General features: G+C 32.2%; 1 long non-coding RNA gene across 2 annotated transcripts; it reads left to right on the forward strand.

Annotated features, from left to right (window-relative positions):
- The first annotated feature begins 11,404 nt into the window (after window positions 1-11,404).
- LOC132727093 (uncharacterized) lies at window positions 11,405-12,073 on the forward strand. 2 transcript variants are annotated; one of them, XR_009625290.1, is made up of 2 exons: window positions 11,405-11,631; window positions 11,867-12,073. It is a non-coding gene; the product is annotated as an uncharacterized LOC132727093 (long non-coding RNA). The 2 variants fall into 2 exon arrangements; XR_009625289.1 differs by having other exon boundaries at window positions 11,405-11,626.
- Window positions 12,074-12,643: the final 570 nt, after the last annotated feature.

Genomic DNA, 12,643 nt, shown 5'->3' on the forward strand with positions numbered 1-12,643 from the left:
TACAATTCTTTCCATGATTTTCCCAATGCAGCTTATTAGAGATATAGGTCTATAATTGGAGGGAATATGGGGGTCACCCTTTTTAAAAAGGGGCATAACATTTGCAAGTTTCCAGGAACTGGGATATGAGCCTTCATTGAGTGATCTATTAAAAAGTACACTAAGAGGATAACAAATACTGTTTCGCGTTTCTTTTAAAATTCGATGGCTAATTTCGTCCGACCCTGTTGCTTTATTTAAAGTTAAATTTGCAAGAATATCTTTTACCTCTTGTGATTGGATAGTGAAATTGGGTAATATGCTCTCCGTTCTAGGAAAGAAAGGCGGTAATTGGGTATTTGATGCATCAACGGTAGAAACTGAGATAAAATATTCGTTTAAACAGTCAGCTTTTTCCTTATTAGAACAATAACATATTTCGGCGTCATTAACTTCAGAAAATAAAACTGGAATGTTATTACAATGACATTGATCGTTATTATTTTCAATTAACATTTTAACGGTTTTCCAATAAAATTTCGGGTTATCTGATTTGGCCTCCTCTAATGAAAATTCAAGGTTACTATAGAATAATTCTTTGGCGTGTTTTTTTAAATTATTAACTTTATTGCGTAAATGCTTGAATCGGCTCCAGTCATTAACAGATTTAGTTCTAATAGCGATTTTTTTCGTTCTATCTCTTTTTCTTGAAAATCGCCGTATTTCCGAGTCGTACCAAGGTCGATCATATTGACGAATAGTTACATAATTAGTTGGTATGCATTTCGGCAGTATGACAGTTACTCGATTGTTTTATTAATCAAAAGCGAATTGCAAAATTCTTATTTTGAATATGATAGATAATGTTTATATTTAATAAAAAAAGCAAAACAAACGTTAAAAAGTGCAAAAAAGAGACCAAATTATAGGCCGATTCCGGTAAACCCTCCGATAGAATGGCAGTAACTTGCCGATATTAAATATCTTGTTTTATTAATCAATAGTGATTTTATTTACAAAATTCTTTTTATATATCATTATATTTAATTAAAGATGCAAGAATATTGGTTAAAAGTTCATAAGTAAGCAAACTAAAGGCCGATTTCGGTAATGATTCGCCGATTCCGGCAGTTTACCCGTTTTCGCCGATTTTAAATATTTTTTTCACTGTTAATTAAAAGCTATTTTTTTCACATTTCCTTTGGGGACCAATTATAACGTTTAAATTTTATAAAAACAGGCAAAACAAATATTATTAAAATGCATAAATAACCATATCATTGATAATGTTTATATCTTATAAAAAAAAAAATCTTAAAACAGTACTTAACCCTTGACGAATCCGGCAATTCCGGTGGCAATATGGCAGTAACTCTCCGATCTTAGATCATATAATAATAATAATAATAAATAATATAATAATAATGATGATGATGATGATTATGATGATAATCAAACACGTGCCTACATATAAGTTCGGAACTTGACTAAATAGGCTATATTATCAGACCAATGAATAAAAAATATTGTCATAACGGTAATGTTACGAATATGTGCCTCTTCGTACATAGATTTCGGTGTTTAGCCCTTTTAAACTGAAGAAGGTTCAGTGCCGATAATTTAGCTATGAACTTGTTAAAGTAATTATGTATTTTATAAAACAGCAGTAACTGAATACACTTCTAAAATAGGGTAAGTAAATTATATAAATAAAAGCTAATGTATATGCCTTCCTTTTCGTCTGCTTTAATCAGAGACGTTAAAATACATATAATGTATATATTATATGTCTCTGCTTTAATATACTTCACAGTGACTAATTATTTATGTCTGCTATCGCAATTGAACGGTGGAAATGTACATCTAATGTATTATCAACTCCTTTGCATTACACGATAAACAAATTGGAAAATACATATGCGTCATTATATTTTTAATTACCTCGAAGCGATGCGCTCAAAATAATACGGGACGTTGATGACGTCAAACTGTGGTATTTTGTTTTCTTGATAGGTTGTTTTGATTTATTATAACTGTTTTTTTTGTCTAAAACAGATATCTGACTCAATTTTCTGCATTTGTTATAAATATAGTTAAAATGTTTGGTATATCAAATTTTGAATATTTTTTGCCGATGGGCCAAAATCGACCCAAACCGTACCTAGCCCTTTATGATAATAACTTTTGATAATATTGGGATCATACAGGTTCATATTCAAAAAGTTTGGATCCAATATTTGATCTTCATAACATGATAACATATATCTCGTTGTGTATTGAGTTGATAAAAGTGTGGGCGCTTTTTAAGTGATTTTTGAGCACGTTAAAATATTGAGTAGTGTTCCAATTACTCGCACCTTTTTCTCTAGTATTATAGTTTAATCATGCCACGGTTTTATCGTTTCAAATTCGCTCTTGTAACTTAACTCATTTTAAAACCATATCCGCTTTCTGTGATTATAAATGACCTGCGCCATGTCATTTCATATCCTACAAAAAAACTGCAACTCAAAGATTGATTTATATCAATTACTTTCATTTTGCGACATCCGAGTACAAAACAGGAGTTATCTGCGCACGCATCGCTATGCATTATATTTAAGACGAGCTTGATATGCTTAGTTTATATGTATTATCAGAGCGACCCTTTAAGTTCATCATTCTATTCATAACACCAATTAATAGAATAATTAGAATATCGGGCAAATGACAGAAAGTCTTAATCTATAAGCATATTACAATTTTACCTGAAATTTACGACCGATATATCGCCTATGTTAAGAGATAGGTTTTATTTCTATGATTTCTTTTTCTTATCATAATCATTATTTTTGCTGCTGCTGATGCTGTCATCATTGGATTAATTATCATCAGTATCTTCAACGTCACGGTCAACGAAATCTTCACATGATGAGATCATCATCATTCCATCATCGTCATCATCATCACTTTTTATTATTATTATGATTATGATGATGATTGAAGATTATTATTATTATTATTTTATTATTATTATTAATCAGCTTATTATTATTATTATTACAGACGTTATCATTAGTTTATATACTGTTGTTTGCTGTGGTCAATGTCTATGGACTAGGAAAGACAATACTAGATGGGACGTCTACATTCAATTCATAGGAGCCATTTACTCCAACTCATCATGTAATAATATCAAGGCGGATGAACAGTACAAAAAACATTCAAGCCATTTTAAAATGGACTTTTATTAAAGCTCAATGATGCGGACTACATTCCTAACCTTGAACATTTGAGCGTTAAAACTTAAATTATTTATTAAGAGGGACCATACGTAGTACTGAAAAATCTTATAATAATTATTTCCCTTCTTAATTCGCTGCTTATTGCTTTTTACATTTTATTTGTGAGTTTGAAATGTCTATCCTTTTCTGGCCACTGGTTATTATTTTGGCCTCCGGCTTATATGACAGTCTTCAGCCCATTAACAATGTCATTATTATGGAACACTTAATTATTAACATTATAACAATTGCAGGTCTTCGGATCAGCCAGACATGTAATAAGAGAGGAGAACCTGAAAAAATAGCACTCCAGATTGCAACGGAAATGTACAATAATAAGTGGAAAAGATGTCAGAATAATTGGTAATATCAATATCTGTACATTCTATTTGTTCTGTATAACGACATTATCGCTTTCCGTGGTGTTTTAAGATATTCATTAAAATTGCACTACGAGTTTTTTGTGGAATATATATATGTGATAAACACGATGATGTGTACAGTGACATATGTATAAACATACATAAATAACTTTTGAGTATTAATTACGCTAACCAATAGTTGCGTGCAAAAACTGATTGCCAATATTTGCCAAGGTACAATTTCGTCAGTAAAAGGATAAATCTTGTTAATTTTTGTATGATGTCCTTGTCACTTTTATATTTCGTGATTACGAAATACGAAAATAATGCGTGCGAAGTAAACTGAAGAAGCGTTTAAAAATGTTATTAACCGCTTTCCACTTTCTTCCGTGTTTGACGTTATGTAACGACTACTATCTTTTCGTAGTTTTACGACAATATCCATTTTTGTTTTTTATGCTCGTCTTGTTCGAACTATTTACCCGCACTCAGGCTGTGTCTGGTATTCGGTTAAAGTTTGCATGCAATTTGGTATCTCCAAAACTATTGAATGGGAATGGATATTGATACTCTTATTTGGTGAGAGCCCATAAATAGAATATTAAACATTGTGTTCTCTTCTATAATTTTAATAATGAAATTTATTTTAACAACTACCGAAAGTAGTACATTACCAAATGTTGATAATCTTTAGTAAACAAAAAATGCATATTTCAATCAAATCCTTGTAAACACTATTTACTTTTTAGGGCGTCTATAGTCGATCGCGACTACAGTTTTGAAACTGAAAGATATCTCAAGACTGTTGAGCTCCCTACCGGAAGAAAATCGTCTGCTTCAAGGTGCCCATTTTCTTGCTACCTCAGCGTCTCTTCGAGACAGAAAACGATGTTTACAAAGAACTTCTTTAGGACAAATCCCACCTGATGATGTTTCAAGTTGATGGTTCCAAATTGTTCTAAGCCTATACAGGAGCACCACGATCATTTTCTATGGAAAAGTCTAGGCAAACATCTTTTTCTTCTTTAATTAATATCTTTGTCGAGAAAGATAATTAGAACCCCGGGAAAACTTTTTTTTAAGAGGGTTATGCACTGTTTATTCTGGTAAGATTTCATGCGATTCATTGGACTCTCTTCGTATGAAATTTCTGACCAATAACTTCTTTCAAACCTTTTGTTTCACAACAATCCCAGCATGCGTTCGAGTACCAAATCATCAAAAATCGCTTGTACAAATTAAAAGTATTCTGAAAAAAGAATTGATTACTTTTTAGTCTTTCACATTTGAAGACCATATAAGTACACTGTCAGTATCATAGTTTATTCATGTTATTAATTCTTCTGATAAAAAAATAAATTTGAATTATACAAAATTAATATAAACTTGAACTCAAATTTTAGGTATGAAGAGTTTTATGTCACGGACGTTGAAAAATTGGACAACTATATGGCTCAATCATTCCACGAACTAATGGATTCAGGATGGAACTAAATAGGAGGCAAAGAATAACTCCCTTGCAGCAGTAAAGGTCGTCCTGATGATTTGGCTTCCTGTCGAGATTACCTGTTAATCACAATACATTTACAATAATGCGATAACTCAAATTTGCGGAAAACTAGAGCATAAAGACCAAAATATTATATTGCGTGTCAGATTTATTACTTATTTCCGGGTTTTGGTATTTGGAAGTCTTCATTTTTAGCTACCCTTGTCATCTGCATTTAACAAACTATGAAACCAAAGATAATTCAAGTCAGATAAAACAAAAGAGTGTTGTTCGATACACAGTATTTTCTATTTCTCAATGAAGCTGGAGGTCGAATATATCCAGGGCACGGTCTAAGCGAAATATTTACAATAAGGGGAAGCTTTTTTTAAGTCCACCTAAAGAGTAATCAGCAGCTTTCGAGGGATCATTGGGACACAGATCTTCACAGATTACGCTAACACTGTATCAGGAAAATGAATCTAAATTCATTGATTCGAGAAGTATATACAGAAATATTTAACTGCACTCCCGCTGACACAAAAGAAAATAACACGTGTCGCCAGTTGACTAAACCTGAATTTGTAGAGATGGTTCCAGTATCGGTTTATAATCAATAGTGCCGAGTGTCAGACAACCTCTTCTCGGTATGCCTAAGGTTGTGGAAGCAATAATTGGAGAGAAATGCGTGCTCTGAATAAAGAAATATGGTGCACGATTTTTCTATGACACTAAAAACAGAACGCCGACAGATTATGATTTGTTTTGTTTAAAGAATTGTCTTCCATAACAGAAATAAACTTTGACAACTTGGGCTATTCTCGAGAATATAAGAAACTTCAGAGATTTCGAGATCCAGACAACATTTAGTTGTAAATTTTCTTGAGGAATCGTCTGAGATCAACCTGCTCTGGCGACCTCTTCTCAAATATCTTGAGGTATACAGTCACTCCTAAATATGGTCAAGAGAAGAGAGACCATGCATGATTTAAGGTTAGTACAACATAACGGTACGAATTCAGTTCAATTCTTTTGTAAACATATGTTGTTTATTTTTACTTCATGTACTGCCAAAATGGTAATTCAAATTGTTATACAAGATCTCGACTTATACCCAAACAAATTTACCATTGAAAGAAATGGCAGAGATTCTATTTGTTTAAATAATACTATTTAGTGACTTTCAGTAGGATTTCATTAATATATCTCTTAAACTGAGTTTCGTATATTGTAATTTTTGAATTAGTTAAGATTGCCGGGGCGTACAAGTAAATTCAAAAGACAAGTTGAACTGTTAATCTCATACAGATATAAAGCGATTTTACAAACATAACAGGCTATCGAATTGCTGTGGTCCGCAAGAGTTCGAAGAAGGCACAAGCTGTCCTGTGGTAAAGCTGTTGTCCGACTTTTGCCCCACTGATCTGTCTTGTAGAGTCTTATTTTGTTCATCCCATTGGTGACATCTATATAATTGGAGTTGCCCCTCTATCTATATCATCATACCAGAGGATTCCACTTCCATTGAAATTGTTGGTAGAAACTCAAAAACCGAGTTTTGATTATTCCGTCGAAACAAGTCCGGTTTTGCTCGTGAAGAGGCTAAAATCGAAGCCTGAAAGCGACATTATGTCGACGGAGATCGTTAATTGATAATAAGACCGCTAATGATCCACAAATCATTCAGGAAAAGATATTTAAACATACATAGATTTGGCAGGATTTATGGTGTAAGAAGACCGGTAGTGATACCGATCTCAGCCTGTGACAAAATCCTTGATGGTTACATCGGTGGCTGGTCTAGCTGATGTTTCCGTCCACTGTCCAGACTCAAAAAAGCCGTGTGCCGATTATTATTTCGCGCTTAGAGTATCACAAATAAGTTACCGCCTCAACGGACTCCTTATTCTAAGTGACGATCAAATTAGTATCCCAGTATTTCATCTTGTCGTACGCCTATCCCGGATCGCATAAGAACAAAGCGAGAAAACTATCTTGAAGATTGTAGTAGAGACTACAAGGAAAACTATATTCCTCAAATTGTTCACAGTGACTAGGTGCGTAACTTAGCCGTGGCTGGTAGGATCTATTTAACGGAACTTACATAAAAATAATAGAATTTGATATGTGTGCTCGCTCAGACAATATCCTTGTGAAAAACCGACACTATATGGTTCTGAATGTACTTATAATAAACCTACACCGGAATTTCAAAGCATACATACATATTCGAGCGTCCATTAATTTCCTTGGTTCATTTTGACGCTCGTAGCGAGTTATTTAAAATATTTCAAGTATGATTCAACAGAAATTGAATTCTTTTTATAAGTTCGGTGCCAAAAAGGATGGGCACTAGAATTTAACGCTTCATTGTACGGAAAGCTCAATGCTGTATCACCAGTAACGTCACAATTAAAACTAGTTACATGACGTGGAGAACTGAAAGACCACTTTGCTGTGTGCACTAAAAGCCTGAATCGATCAAAATATAAATTCAGGGATTCGATGCGCATACATGGTGAGTAAAAGAGATTTGATTTATTATTTTGAATGGTAAAGTAATACACATAAAGATCGAGGAAAAAGCTCGCAAGTACATTATCAAATTTTTGTATTATATTTAATACTATACCGATGTTTAATACCATCTTACAAATCTTAGTAACGATAGTTTTCATTCAACTTAAGGAACAAAATGGCCATTTGTGCCTGAAATAACGCACGAAGGGGGCACTTGAGGTCTTCCTCCACAAGCTAAGCTGGAAATCGCTATATGATCTATACTGTGTTGTTGAAAAACATAACGTTTTAAATGCTTTCCAAAATTTTAAGCAGTCACGACCAGAACTTAATGGAAATTATAGAAAATTCTTTAAGTTACATGATATACTAGTACCATTAAAACAAAGAATTTATACGCTGATAACATGTTTTTGCTGAAATTCCAAAACCAATAAAGACAGTTATATTAGGAGATATTTATATCGTGATATGCAGATTATCACTGGTCCTTTAATATTAAGTCAGAGAAAATGTGTCCCATTAATGCGTGTTTTAACACCCCGAATTTTCGATTGGATGCAGGTCGCCGTTGTTGGCACTTAGATACGCGGTATTTGCATTGTATTTAAAATGCGCTCTTTTGTCAGGCGCGCAGAAACTGCCAGGCATTGAGGAGACCAAATGTGATGACAAATACTACAGAACTATGTGGACGCTTTACAAAGGACGAGCCTGCTTGGACAATATGTAGTAGAGTTCGCCCGAGGAACAAGGGCCGAAGATCTTGCAAATCACTCAAGACACGCATTTATAAATATTTTTTTCACTATGTTAATTGCTAAACAAATATCATATTTAACAGTCCTTCCAAATAATCTTATGTGCCTGTGTGGGTTTAGGAAAATCGATTTGGGCGGTTCATTTATTGCTGGATTACTATGAGTTTAAAGCATAGAAATTATTATACGATAGTCATTCATTTATTATTTTAAAAGTTATTATTAAAATCTTACATTGTACAAGACGGAGTTGATAAAATAGGCCTGATACTGAGACCAAAACACGTCCTTCCTTTTTCATTTATATGACAAACGACCTGTGAGAATACACAAACTAGGCACATACATCATAGAATTTATCTTTTAATAAGGGATCAGAATGGTTTACATACTTGTTTCTAGATGTATGAAGCAGTCAAGAAAGTGGAAATTCAAGGGACTAACAGCTTCAAAACAAGAATATTTGATGATAATGGTGATGGGATAGCAGGGTTACAAGTATATGTCGTAAATCTAGAAGAAAAAGGGCAATACAAAGAGGTAAATTCTTTAATATTAGCAGTAGATATCTTTTATTTTCGTTAACTTTGCTAAAAAAATGATTTTCAAGAAAAAGATTGAAAATTATTAAACTGGTGTCGAGTATGAAGAAGGTTTTATATAAGAACTGAGTATACCGGTATATCGTAGATTAATAGATTATGTTTTATGAAGAAAGATGACTACCGCCAGTCTTCGAACATGTTATAGCCATAATTATTTTTTTAGAAAGTCGTTCAGTTGCAATTATTTAGTAATTTTACTTCAAATATAATTACTGTTGTATCGAAAAAAATAATTGACAATAATTCCAATTCTGGAATTACACAGCTACTTATCTAAACTTATTTAAACAAATCAAGGTAGTTAAATTATTCTATTATCAGTATTTCTGGTGACTTTAGTTTCTGTTGCACCGGAAGATGCCGGATAGACTTACTTTTCCAACTAAGATTACATCTTTGAGTGAAAAATTCGAGGGAGCGCATGTAATAAGTCAACTTGCTCTGATAACATTGAGAATTGCAAAAAATGTTTTCCACGTACATCTGAGTAAGTAACATCATTAAATACAAGCACGTCATTTAAAAAAGAACTAAACATATGCAAAGTTTAATAAATGAATGACATTTCATTTCATCCTGACATGTCAGTTTATGAAGTGTTTTATGTATTTGCAATATGATATCTAGATATCAAACGATTTTTAATATAAGACTCGCATATTAACTTAGAGGCTATTTTAAGTTTTTTTCCTTATAAACAATTACTAGTATTGATTATTTTATGTGGAATGTATAAATAGACCTATTTTTTATATCCACTAATGAAAATAAAATTTTGCCCTGTAACTCTTTTCTTTACCATATCACAATTCTTAAACATTTCTCCTGTGTGAGTTTTTGTGTTTGGCTGAATAAAGAGAAAGTTAGTTCCGATAAAAGCACATTCATAGTAGAAAAATATCACCGGAAAATAGTTTTACTGCAGTAAAAATAATGTATTTTCATATAAAGAAACAACATAACTGATAATTAAATACGCATTATTTTAATTTTCCATTAATTATTTTCCCAATATTTTAATTGATTATGATAAATGATATACAACCGAAACGTTTAATAATTTTTCGACGGGTGCCATCTATTTATAAAAAATCTTAATCTTAACATAAAAATGTTGTGAGGACTAGAGACAGAGTTGTTACCGTTCACAAGACATCGCTAGCCCCGACAAAAATCCAATATTGCATACCATTCAATACAGCCGAGCGAAAATGTGACCGAAAACAGGGCACCGTTCTCCGTGAGCATTGTTATCTAATATATTATAATACACATGGCAAATTGTGTTTGAATATGAAACTTTTTCTTGACAAGATCAAATTTTATGATAAGATAAGAAACATCTTCTGAAAAATGTTTCTGAAAAAATTTTCCTGTCAGAACCACAATAAAACCGCGTTTAGTGCATAGTCCATGTAAATTGGTTATATTTAAGTGATATCAAAATAGCAGCATCAAGCGATATAAAAAAAAAAACATAAAAGGCGCATTACATTATAGTAACTAATGCTATATTTCTAGAACTATTACTCTTTTGAAGCCTGTCAGTATTTCTATTAGAAATTTCACTTAAAAAAAATTTCAGAATAAAGTGTTCCTTCGAAGCTCTGCAATTAATGGCCCTTCTATTCTTCTTGTGTTCACCTGCTTGGTTCTGCTTTCTGGCAGTTTTGGGTGTTCGTCTGCTGCAGAGTGCGGTGGTTTTGTTCTTAAAATATAAGTGATATTGAGGACTTGAAAATATATACAATACTTTACATTGAAAATATGAACATATCATAGTGCTTGTTGACGTTAAATAATTATTTAAGCGCAAAACAGTAGTGTTAATTATCCTTAATGTTTAAATGTGCATAATATCCAGAACTGCCCGACGACAATTCATAATAAATAAGTAATTATCCGAAGATTGACGAAAGAAGGGCCGAAAAGTAACAAAATCGGAGTGTGTGCATTGCACAATGCTCAAAAACTCTAAATGAAATCTTACTATTACGTCATTTTCATTAGCAAAAATAAAGAATAAAACGTCATCTAAAGAATGTAGTTTTAGCCTTTGTATAGAAAATAATATGTATAGAAATTAGTTTTTAGATAAAAAGATTGAGTCGTAGGAATCTATTGAGAAAATCTTTACTGTTATATGTTCTGATTTGTGCTAAAGTTTTTAAAAACTAGCTTTCATTGAGAAATCTGCATTCCCTATTCACGGTTTGAGTAAAGTATGAGTTTCCTTCTTCTAAAAAAAAACACACACTTTTAAATGACACTATATTTTCATATTGTGTCTATCTCTAGTGTGTCGAGTTCAAAACATAACATTTTTTTATTTTAAAGTAACAAAAAATGTTATTTCAAATTTTGAACGTAGTATATATCTGTATTGAAAAACTGACAAAAGAATTACATGTAATTTGATGTTTCCTTTTAATAAAAAATATATATTTCATATTTTAAGATGATGGCCAATTTAGATTTAATGATACGTATATAACACCGATGTATATGAGAGGAGGAAAAAGAAATCGACCTCATGAGGAAGCCTATGATGACCTACCAGGTAGCCCAACAGGTTCACCAATGTCTTGTATTCCTGGCGGAAGTACTTCGAGTTCTGAAATAATACACCAAAGTAGAGTCGTCAAGGGTTAAGTAAAGATGGTCCTTTTTTTAAAAACAAAAAACACTTTTAAATGACACTATATTTTTATATTCTGTCTATCTATAGTGTATCGAGTTTAAAACATAACATCTTTATTTTATATTAACAAAAAATGTCATTTCAAATTTTGAACGTAGTATATCTGTATTGCAAAACTGACAAAAGAATTGCATGTAATTTGATGTTTCCTTTTTAAAACAATAATATATTATTTCATATTTTAAGATGATGGTCAACTTAGATTTAATAATACGTATATAACACCGATAAGAAATCGACCTCATGAGGAAGGATGACTTACCAGGTAGCCCAACGGGTTCAGCAATGTCTTATATTCCCGATGGAAGTACTTCGAGTTCTGAAAGAATACAGCAAAGTAGACTCGTTGGAAATTCTTCGCAAAACACGTTGGGAACTGATAACGATGGATATTTACATCTATTTCCTTGACATAAAAATTGATTGTATATATACATGTATCATTACTAAAATATACCTATCTATATATATACCACAGCAAATGAGTAGAATTTATATTGTGTGCAAAAGAGTGTTACTTACAGCAGTGTTGTTGCCTTATTGTTGTTGTTATTAAATTGTTGGTGTTGTTGTTGTTTGTGTTTAGGTTTTCATTGAAATGTATATTTTCAATATATTTTCAATATAGTTTTACACAGTGTAGTGCAGTAGTGCATAATTGAACATTTAAGTGTGATCGGTGTTTAAATGTATATTATGACGCTAGAGAATATATGCTCGATTATAAATATCTAGGGAAAAAAAGTGAACCCTCGAAATAGCATACAAAAAACAGGAAAAAAAATTACATTAAAATTGCGAGGACGTGCGGCTTTTCTATATAATTTTGCTCCATTCTATGGATATCATAATGACTGGGATATAGTTTGTGTTTACGCTGTCACCTCTCTCCTGTTTAATTGCCTTGATCATTGCTTAATTTGCTTGACGTGTAAAATATATTTTTCTAGTTATTTATCCTCT

The sequence above is a fragment of the Ruditapes philippinarum genome, unplaced genomic scaffold (assembly GCF_026571515.1).
Source record: "Ruditapes philippinarum isolate M1 unplaced genomic scaffold, ASM2657151v2 ctg2574_1_1_1_1, whole genome shotgun sequence".
Classification (NCBI taxonomy): Eukaryota; Metazoa; Mollusca; class Bivalvia; order Venerida; family Veneridae; genus Ruditapes; species Ruditapes philippinarum.